We start from the raw sequence: 11,622 nt of genomic DNA on the forward strand, positions 1-11,622 counted from the left end.
GCCTAACATCTTTAAACACCCACCGCCACTGGAAACCAGAGAACTAAACTTCTAGAAATTGGTTTACCTGATTTTTCCTTGAACTTCATTCTTTAACAATTTGCTATTCTTGTGAAATCAAAACAAACAAGATTGTTATAATAATGATGTTGCCATGACAGAAGCAAGCTTCTTGGATCTAAGGATTCATACTATGCACATAAAATGAGTCACTTGGTCAGCTGGTCAACATGCACTCAACACCTCCCTAAGACACACTCACAGCAGGTGTTTTACAGACAAATACAAAGATGGACCATTTACCAGTGTTTGGCATGATACCATATGATCTAATACAATATATGTTACTATATTTTATAGTAATATACTATATTATATGATACTATACTTTATCATATTACATTACATCATAATATATGTTAGTTATCTATTTTGTTACCTTTCGTTTCTTGACTGGCTCCCTCCTACAATACATAATAAAGGAAAGTAGTTGTGCGTGCAAACTTTGCAGCCATGCCTGGATTTACATCTTGTACCACACCTGCCATGTGGCCTTGGAAAAGCCCTCTAAGGCGTGCCTAAAGGGAAGCTAAGGGGGTACCTTAGCATCATCCTCTGTCAAATGTAAATAACAGCAGCACATATCTGATACGGTTGCTGTGACAATCTGATAAGTTAAAACTAAGGGCAAGGCCCAGGTGAGTATCATGTCTGAGTTGGCTGTTAGTAATGCTGCCATTTAATGGCGGGTTCCTCAGTGTCGCGCTGGGTGACAGCTTTTCCATCACACTCAGACAGACTCAGAGAATTCTCCAGGCCCCTGTGCCATACCATTTCTGAACCCACGTCTGAGCCAATTAGATATTTCATTTCTTTGCCACAGGGGTTGGCTCAGGGGTGGGCATAAAAGCAGTCAAATGAACTAGACCCATGCAACCTAAACAGTGACTTTGAGTGCTCTACTGGGGCCTCCAACTGGCTCCCATGAACTCAGCATAGGAAGATTAAAGGCTGGAACTACTACAATTATCACATTCTTATGCAGAGCCCTGGTCTGGAGTCCACACAGATGGAAGGAAGCCAGTTCCAGTGACACTATATGACCCCTGACCCCAACTATCTCTGTCCCTAGACCTCTGGGCCATGCAAACCAATGAGAATCCTTTTTGCTTAAACAAATTCAAGTCAAGTGTTGTTCATTTGCAATCCAAAGATCATTTGCAACCCAAAGAGGCTGAATTGCCATTCCGTTATACAGATGAAGATAATGAGACTCAAAAAGCACATCAAAAACTCTTCTAAGATCACACAATCAGCAAGGTGATACCCTACCTAATGGATACATTGTGAGGCTCCCAAAGAGAGGTCAAACTACAACCGTGAGGATACAGGAATGCAAGATAGGAGCCCAAGAGGGCTTCTGGAGCTGGGGGCTTAGTATTAGCATCAAACTTTTACTAATGGATGCCAGACACTCTGCTCAGAGCTTCAGGTGCAACGTCACATCACATATGAGCTGTGCCTTGAAGAATAGGCATGATTTGTACATGTGGAAATGAGGGTGGGCCTTGCATTCTTATCTGAAGCTTACAAAATAGTGTCTGTGCACTTTGAAGCCCTGGGAAAAGCAGCTGTGACTCAAAGCTACACCAGAGCTCTCTCCAGCAGCAGCAGGCAGTGCTGGAATAGGATGCCCCACTTACACTCAGCCACTTAATCTTAAGCCTCCCTTCCTCCAAAAACCCATCCCAGCAAGATTTGACTGCAGATCACTTCAGTTCCAGAGCTCGTATATCTCAACCATGTTGTCTACTCAATTCCAGCTAAGGGATATAGGCTAATGAGTGAGCAAGATAAGCGTCCTGGTAATTGAAGGACGGGCCAGTCAGACTAGTGAGAGGCGAAGGTGGGAAGTGCCGTGTTGCAACACAGCGGCCAGCCACCCTGCGCCTTTCAAAGTCATGTTTTCTGGGACATTTGGCAGGACATTCTGTGTAGGTTCGAGCTTCAAAAAAAGAAGCAAGGAATCAGACAGTGTGGTCATTTCCACTGAAGAAACATTTATGGAGTGCTTACTGTATGCTGAGCTCTGTAGCAGGCGAAGGAGATGGAGAGAAGAGAGGCGGTGTCCCTGTCTTTAAGCAGTTCACAGGTGGGTAGTAACTCCCGGGGCACTGTGAGGACTCAGACACAAACCAGCAGAGAGAGTGGGCACCTGGCCTGGCTTGGGGGCCAGTGGGCAAAGAGAACACAATTAAGACTTTTAAGAGGAAACCCAAGACCTGAAGAAGAGTCAAAATTAGCCAGAAAATAAAAGAGAGGTCAGGGGAAGCGGGAAGAGGGAGCAAAATTCCTCCTTATAAGGGGAGCAAAATCGTGCAAAGACTTAGGAGAGGAGAGAAAGAGGCCAGGTTACGAGGTAAATACAACTTTAAGGCAGGAGCAGAGCAGACAGAAGAGGGGAAACTATTCTATTTCTCAAGTTCCTAGCATGCCCTGGCCCCGTACTGTGAAATGACGTGTATAGAGTGTGGGCAGAGTCCCTGACACATGTTAACAGAGCCTGCTCTTTTGAGTATTCACTCGGGGCAGGCACCTTGCCAAACACTTGGTATACATGCTCATCATTATCACAAAATCCTTGTCTACCTCTCACTAAGAAAAAGACGGATTCAGAGAGGTCAGCTAGTTTGCCTAAGGTCTTACACCTGGGGCAGAGCAGGATTCACATCCTCATTTTGGCACCAGGCACCTCCAGGGTATGTCTCCCTGCCTGGTGATCCTCCTCACTGTGCTGCCACCAAAGGCTCTAAACAATGGCAACCTAAAACAACAGCATCCTCTGGCCTGGAGATGCAGGAGGGGTTGGTTGTGCCATTCTGACCCTGCCTTGCTGTATCTGTTGTTTGGACCTTGAAGATGTTCCAAAGTTGCCACCATGACCCATCAATGCTCCATGGCAGCCCGACATGCCAGCTTCCGTCTCTCTATGGGAGTCTGGTCCCTATTTATATCTACCCTATATTCAGCCTCAAATGGCTAGGAACATTCCTCCCATGCAAGCAGGTTTGTTTTAACTGCTTCACGCAGTTCAGTCCATTTGCAGCCTGAAAAATGAGTTGAAGGAAGAGAGTGAAGGGCTTTGCGGAGGTCAGAGGGTGAGTCAGAGGAAGACCTGGGTGCTGATCTCAGATGCTGTGTCTCCTGGTCGGTCCCTCTTCCCCAACCCCAACTGCCTGAGCTCACATCACTGTGACAGCAACCAAGCCTAGCCCCTCATCAGCAGCTTCAAGCTGAGCTGAGAGTCAATGGTCAGTGTGTTTCCCTGACGGGTCTCCACCAGTCCTTCCAATCTCTGAGGATCCCAGGCTGAGTCTGCTTGAAACAGCCAGAGCCATGCTTCCTCAGGCAGGACACAGACAGCAGGTCATAAACCACTTCTGGGTTGGTTCTTTCTCTCATTCTCAGATTTCTCTGAAAGGGGTCGAGATGGGATCCTGGAACAGGAGATTCTGCAACAGCCTGCATATTTACATCACTGAGGGACTAGTTGTAGCTCAAAGGTGGACACTGAAACTCTGAACTCTTCTGTTGAAGAAAATGCCTCTGAGCTCCCCGGCTTTAAAATTGGTGACAGGAAATGGCAGGGAAGTTGGTGATCTAAACCAGAGATAAAACAGGGAGGAAAGAGCTGATCTCAAATATGTTTTTATGTATACACACACACAGCTCTTCTGCTTAGCTTTTCTAGGTTACATCTATTTTTTATTAGTCTCTGAGATCCCAACTTTGGACAACTACTATGTATTTTGACAGGGCAAAGTTTTACAAAGACAAAGGCAGGTGTGAAATGTGACACAATTATCTAGTCATCTGTCTTCTCCAACAGAAAGATTTGCCTACACCATAAAACAGTGAAGTTACTCCAGCCTGGCCAATATGGTGAAACCTCATCTCTCCTAAAATATATTTTTTTAAAAAAATTCAGGCATGGTGGTGGGTGCCTGCAGTCCCAGCTACTCGGGAGGCTGAGGCAAGAGAATCGCTTGAACCCAGCAGGCGGAGGTTGCAGTGAGCCAAGATTGCACCACTGCACTCCAGCCTAGGCAACAGAGCAAGACTCTGTCTCCAAAAAAAAAAGTGAAGTTATTTTAGAATTCATTAGAAAGATATATGTAGGACTTCCAGATGGGGTCATTTAGTTTAAAATAACTCCAATTACCAATTAGGCAGTCCATTAAAAATGTCCATTAGGGGACTTGAATGATTTCGTGGTTCACTTTGTGTAATCATTGTATGCTGAGCTCTGTAGCAGGCGAAGGAGATGGAGAGAAGAGAGGCGGTGTCCCTGTCTTTAAGCAGTTCACAGGTGGGTAGTAACTCCCGGGGCACTGTGAGGGACAGTCTGCACTGAGATGCCACAGGTCTTTGTCCCTTCCAATGTTGTTATCAGCAACTCAGGGGAAGAGCAGGAAATTCAGAAAACCTCCAACTATTTATGAGCTCCTCTGTGGCCCACACCATAGGAAACACTCCAGAGGCACAATCTTTAATCCTGACAATACCCAATTTGCAGATGACAGACCTGGCTCCGTGAGGCTAGGTCATATAAAAAGCACATCAATTTCATTTGCCACTGGCACTGAGCTGAAAAACAAATTAAAACTACCTGATGGCACATTCTAGATCCAAACCGATTTAGACAAGCCCAGAACGGACTGAATCTAAGGACATGGAGCTTATGGAGGATTGCTATGAATGTCTGTGCTTGGGTTCAAAAACAAGCACATAAATCCAGGATGGGGGAAATGTGAGAAGAAAAAGCCTGGGCTTGAGTCCACTGTCCATGAATGATGAGTCACCAGTGTTAGGAGTCTGCCAGAGAGGCTGGTGAAATTGTGGGCTGCATTAGGAGCAGACAAACTGCAGCTTAAGGAGGTGGAGCATAGGTGCTCTCCCTATGATAGGAGGCTCACACCTGGGTGTCTGCGTTCAGTTCTGAGACCTGAACCCTCAGAGGGCAGCAGGAACCAGGTGCGCCCACCTGGGAGTTAGTAACCAGAAGGAGTTGGCACTTAAAACCGAAATGTGGAAAAGTTAAAGACGCTGGCTGTATTTTGAATGAAAAACAAGAAGTAGGGAAAGGGTGTCATATTGGCTCTCTCCAACTCCCAAAGGCTCTGTGGCACAGAAGCACTTATCATACATGGCTTCATGAGTCTGTAAAGTCAGGGCTAAGGTCTAGAAGAAGGGAGTATGACTTCATGTTAAACAAGAGCTTTCTTCACAATCTCAAGAACTGTGGGAATACAGATGGACATAATGGGAGGTAAAATTGAGATCAGCCGCTGTCATTGGAGGTGATCAGGTACATAGAGTTACTGTCATGTTGTGGAGTTTTGTGGGCTCTGGGCACCGTGGCTTCTGTGGACCCTTTGTTCCATTAAAAAATATTTTAAATTATATTTTACAACTGTGTTGGTATGATGACAGACATAATCCACGCTATACTACATTCCTCTTGTACTTCTATTTTTAAAGTTTTTTTAAAAATGTTTTTGTGGACCCTCAAGAGTCTTGTGGGCTCCAAGAAAGGTGTCTGTTGGGCCTCATGGAGAAGTTGTCCCTGAATGCAGCCAGCTCACCTAAACCAGATTCAAGCTCCTATACTGGTTGGAAGGATGGTGTTAAGATCAGATCTCCAAACTTCCTCCAGTCTGAGGTTCCATAAGATGAATTCTGCCAAAGAAGACAGGAGTGCCCAAAATCTCTTTTTGAGATTGTTAACATGAATGTGTTTTAAAGGGAGCACAAGTTAAAGAACCATGTACATGCTTCGATGCCATTCTGTAAAGACTACACACATATACCCCAACTATTACAGATGGTAAACCCTGAGACCAAGGTTTAAAGACTGGGGTAGAGATGAGGAATAGCAGTTCTTTTATTTGATATCCTCTTATTTCTGCCCTGTTCAAATGTTTATATTTAACAAGGAGCATGTATCACTGTTATAAATGTACTAAATAAAAACTATTAACAGAAGGTCTGTAAATTTTACTATAATTTTATTTTGAGTGGATGGGGAGGTTCGCCCAATATTCTATTCTTTCTCAGATTAGGAATACTCCATTGTGATGGGGGATGCTGCGAGAATGTCACAGAGCATGTCTGGTGTTTTCAATGCACAGAAAAACACATCAGAGATATCAGCAATACCCACGTTGCCACCAAGAACTAAGGTATAAAACAGGGCTGTAAGGGACCCCTTTACTCAGGTGTCAGCCAAACAAACTCAGAAACAGAAATTCAGAAGCCACCTGCACTGACATACTCATCCTGGTAATCACAGGCGTGTCTACGTTTGGTCTGAATTTTCTAAAACTCTGTTTCTCTCCCAGGTCGAATGGCTGCTGAATGCCTTTGGAACAGGAGCTATGAATCACCCCGCCCCCAGGGCTAGGAAGGAGGGTGAAAAACTTCACAGAACTAGCACTACCGAGGAGCCTGTCCTCTGAGTTACCATGCATGAGAGACGTAACCCGCATCAAGATCGCCCTCATATCAGGTCCCTTTTTCTGTTTCTGCTTTTCTGTTAATCAGTTCTGAGTCCACCACAATAAAAATCTTCGAAGGGCTGAATGCTTTTGAGACAAATTCCCTCACCGGTACAGGCTGTGAATAGGATGAAAAAGATGACAGTGGAAGAATGAATCATAAAGCTGACCCTAACTGAAGGAAAACAAAAATCTAAGGAGATGCCTATCCCCTGAGAAAGGAAAGTGGAAACAAACAAAAAAAGAAACCCGGGAAATCTATTGACTGAAAATGACAAGAGTGGGGGAAAACAGGCCCCGTCATAATTTTATAGCTCTGTCTATTGTTTAAAACCAAAGAAGCCCTTTCATTCCCACGTTCAGGTGTGCACAAAACTATGTATTAAACACTTCCGGTCTGTGCGGCCGTGTTGGGTCTTTGTCAGGTGAAGAAAGAGAAGAAGGCTGGTACACCTTCCCAGGAATTCTCACTGAAGAAAACGTCTGGATTTTTTATATCTCTTGTGCAAAACAAACAGATTTCATTAAGTGATGTATATTGTTTTCCAAGGAAGAACCCTGCAGAGACAAAAACAAATAAGCAAATAAATGAAACTAAAATATGATTTAAAAAAACCCAAATTCTTCCAATGCTAATTTACTTGTTATCATGGTTCTCTACAAAGGCAGAGATCACTAATTACAGGTTTTTCCAGAATACACATTTCATGTCAAGATCATCCAATCCAAACAGTGTACAGAAAGCCTAGGGCCTTCTCCTTCACTTTGCCCCCTACCCCACCCTACACATACGCCCCCATCTAAATGATACCCTTGGAAAGAAACCTACACATCTCATTCATCTATATTTTGCTTCCTCCCTCGCCTCCCTGTAACCAAATGTGAGTTGTTCTCTAACTGCACTGGAAAATCAGAATTTATTGTACATACGTTTGTGTTCCACTTAATAAAAAAACCTATATTTTAAGATAAACTTTGTTAGTAATTCATGAGGTAAGTGACTATTTATGCTAATCAGGCAGAAATATATTCTCAAGCATAATGCATTACATAAATTTGAATGCAAAATGTTCAATTATGAAGTAAATACAGGTAATGCAAATAATAAATTACCTCTAATAAAAATTATAAAAGATGTGTCTTGAAAGAGAGAGCGGCTTTAACTTACAACTGTGAATTGCTTAAAGAGAAAAGAATTAATACATGCTGAATTACTCTGATGATTATTTAGCACATAATTCACCTATTCATAACGACTCCTAGTAATCAGACTGTTGTTTCACATCCTCCAATATGAGGCAAGACTATTTCCTCAGCAATTTTGCCCTTATCAGATTATCTCGTCTGATTCTATTAATTTTCTTCCATGAATCTGCTAACAGTGATTTGTGATTTACTTACCCTGCTAACTGAAGACTGTTAAAAGGATTTATCTAACACTAGACCTAAGAACAGGGTACGCCTTATCATTCAGTTACTCTGAAGAACTCTTTCTCAAATCAATTTAGTTGGTTTCATAGTGAAATTTAGTGGACACTGGCTAGTTCTGCCCCATAAAATCAGCTCCTAAACAAAGACTTCAGACACTATACCTGATGCATCCCGTTCTATTCAGGTTATGGATGTCTGATTCCAGCATGATGTATTTGAGTTGCTGTAACTCACAATCGGGAAAAATATATTCCTTTCAGCTTTTAATCTTTGTAATTTGGACACGTACAGGGGTTTTGTTTTTCACTTTTGCATGAAGTCGTTATGTATGTACTGACGTGAAACTATAATTGTGTTTCTGATGTTACTGTGCCACAATATTCTATGCAGTGCAACCCATGCCCTCCTCCCCCTCAAAAATCTTCTATAAATATTCATTGCTTTCAGAAACTTTAATACTACTGGTCTGCATTGGTCAATAATGACAAATGCATGGTTTCTAAATTACTGTATATTGTTCTACAGAGATTACTAGAGTATATATAGCAAGGAGATGTTAAGCAGTAAGAAAACACAGTTCACATTGTATTTGGATTACATTGGCTTGGATAGAAGTGAAACAAACAATGTTAGCAAAGAAGTTTAAAGAAATGTGGCCCACTATAATTGTACAGAATCAAAAACCTGAATAGTACTAATTAAAATGAGAGAGCTCAATTGTTATAAAAGAAATGCTGCTAACAGAGAACTGTAAATGTTTAGACACCCCTGTGAATCACTAAATAATAACGTAAAAAGGATAAAAATGAGAATTAAGTTGCAAGCCTGAGAGCACTACTGCTACACATGTAAAAAAATAATTCTGATCCTCTCTTTTTTTTTTCCAGGAGAAAATGGGAGACTATAAAAGACCTTGCAATAAGAGAAATAAAAATACCATGTCTTGACAGCAGTGTACATAAATAAACCATAAAAATGTGCAGATAATAATATATTTAGCTGCCCAAACATGGGCTTTTAATTTCTAGAAATGATATATAACAATGTAGCAATTAGATACTCTGCCATGAATGTGTACGGCATAGTCTTCACCATTAGCAAATTTTGTGTATAAAATATTATTATTTATTATAATACTGCTTTCAGAGGCAGTGATCATACCTTACAGCTTTTAACACAAATATGATGCAAAGGGATTAAAAATGTACCATAAACAAAAGATAAATTCTTTCTAAATATACTTAAATTCCTATTTTACATGAAAAATATAAACTTCAGACATTTGTGACTACTGACTCTTAAAAAAACCTAGAAAACTATTGTTATGGGCAATGTTAAATGACATAATGCTTATGTAATGGAAAGTGTGGATTTTCCTCTAAATACATAAACTATAATCCCTTAACTTCATTACTAGGTAAAATATTGTTAAAGAGAAGGAAAACAAGGGAATTCTGCTAGGTTGCATAAATATTGACATAATCTTCACTCTTTCTTCCCCAAACTGGTAATAGACATAGTTTATTCCACCCAACAAAATGCTCCTATAAAACCAAAACTACCCTTATAAACAACTTCTCTGCAGTCTCGATGAAAAGAAACACTACTTGTCTGAAAAATACCGACAGCGCTGCCCTTTTCAGATTAGGATGTGCCTACAAATCTTTTGGGAAGTCTCCCATTAAGGATTCCTGGGTTTGCTGAAACTGAAGGCTACTAGGATCAGAGAAATTAACACAGGTCTAATCTGGTGCAAGGAGCGAGTGAGAGACACCTGAGGTTATAAATAGCAAAGTATGCTACGGGGTGGGGAAGACCATTCTGAAGTGCAATGTTCAAGACGCTGGCTTAATATATGACTAAGTGTCAGAAGTCAGGTTTTCTGAGAATTACTTTTCAGATAAACAACTTTATAGCACTGCACTTAATCTTACTAGAGACATCTCATTTATCACTGAATTACAAGTAACTTTAATTCTATTGATGTTGCCATAAAGCCCGCTGAAAATCCATCCTGGCACTTTTAAAGGGTTTGGGCCCTGTTACATGGGGATCCGCTTGCAAAGGTCTCAGCCAGAAATTACACCTGGAGGGTGTCTGTATCCCCTGGCCTCTTTGTCAACAATCAAGAAGAGGAGCGGCAAAAATGATCCCTGCATCTGCCAGCACTTTCTTCGGCCCCTTTCCTATAGAGTGGGGTTCTCCCACTTCAGTCAAACTAACTTTCTGTGCCTCTTTCCTCCTTCCACATTGGGTAACCAGCTGCTTTTCACTTCATCGACAAAACTGGACACGGATCAATTTCAACTGACCTTTGCCGAAAGGTGGCGCTGTTGAGGTAAAAACCAACTCGCTCCAACAATAGTTTCCACTCTTCGATCTTTTTGCAGGCTTTTCAGAATTTTTCTTTTTAATGCACCCTCCTAGCGTCTCCCCCCCCATAAAGTAAAATAAATACGATTAACAACACCAAATGCATTTCATTAATTAAAGGAATCAACAGTCCCAACTTCTAAGCAGGCGGACTGGTCTTCCAAAGGCCGGGTCGGTTTCAGGAGCTTTCTCTCCAAATAAATCTCTGCTTCTTCGTCTTGCCTATCGCTTTAAAATCTTAGAAACAGAGTTAGTTGTTGGTTTCCTTCTTTCTCTTTTCTTTTTCTTTCTTTTTTATTTCTTTTTTGCATACACTTTAACAGAATCGATCTAGAAAATGGAACTACTTATTAGCATTTGCAACTGGGGTGGGGGGAACAGCCTCCCCCACCCCACCCCCCTACTCTGGGTTTCCGGGCTAGTTCCAGAAACCGCCGTTTAAAATTTAACCCTTCGAGGGGAGCTGGTGAGGGCTGGGGTATTGTTTTTCCCCCTTGCTCCCCGCCACGATCAAGTCCGAAATAAATAAAGGAAATGTAAAAGTGCAAAGGGCGCGCCTGACCCTGATAAACAGAGGTCAGATTTCGTAAGGGGATGGGTGTGGGTGTGTGTGTGTGTGTGTGTGTGTGTGTGTGTGTGAGAGAGAGAGAGAGAGAGAGAGAGAGAGAGAGAGAGAGAGAGAGAGAGAGGGCGCGCAATCTGAGTCTCAAAGGCCAAACTCTGGCCAGTCAGGAGCCGGAGGGCTGAGCCCGGCTGACCTGACTTTGAGCTTCTCTGGAGTTATCTCGCATAGGCGCTGGGTCCGTCCAAGGGCACGCGACGCCAGCGGGCAGCCAGTCCCCGTGAAGAATGGCCTCTAACCAACTTATTTTACCTCCTTTTAAAGAGAGTGATAAAATGGGCTTTCTCTCTCCACAGACTCAGCATTCCCGGCAGGCGCACGGCCGGGCAGCGTCCAGCCCGCAGCCCCGATCCGGACACCCCAGCGCATCCCTCGCTACCCGGTCCCTTCCCCTCCCTGGGCTCCCGAGAAAGGGACAAAGAGTTGGGGCCAAGTTTGAGTGCCGGGCACGGCCAGGCTCAGGGAAGGAAGGTCCCCCGGCAGACACCTGGGTGCCAGAGGTGGTGCGAGGAGGAAAAGCTGGGAGGCGAATTCATAATTCTGGGAGTAGAGGGCAGGCAGGGGAGGGGAATCAGGCCAATCCCAGGCGAGTGAGCCCCCGGCGAGCTGGGGCTCCGGATGGAAGGCCTGTCTCGCGCT

The 11,622-nt window shown here is 43.0% G+C and overlaps 1 long non-coding RNA gene across 1 annotated transcript; it reads right to left on the reverse strand.

Annotated features, from left to right (window-relative positions):
* Positions 1-6,051: 6,051 nt before the first annotated feature.
* On the reverse strand, positions 6,052-10,988 carry LOC104676414. The gene is made up of 2 exons (XR_749907.2): positions 10,301-10,988; positions 6,052-7,115 (listed from the first exon to the last, which is right to left on the reverse strand). It is a non-coding gene; the product is annotated as an uncharacterized LOC104676414 (long non-coding RNA).
* Positions 10,989-11,622: the final 634 nt, after the last annotated feature.

This window comes from Rhinopithecus roxellana, chromosome 20, assembly GCF_007565055.1.
Source record: "Rhinopithecus roxellana isolate Shanxi Qingling chromosome 20, ASM756505v1, whole genome shotgun sequence".
Lineage (NCBI taxonomy): Eukaryota > Metazoa > Chordata > Mammalia > Primates > Cercopithecidae > Rhinopithecus > Rhinopithecus roxellana.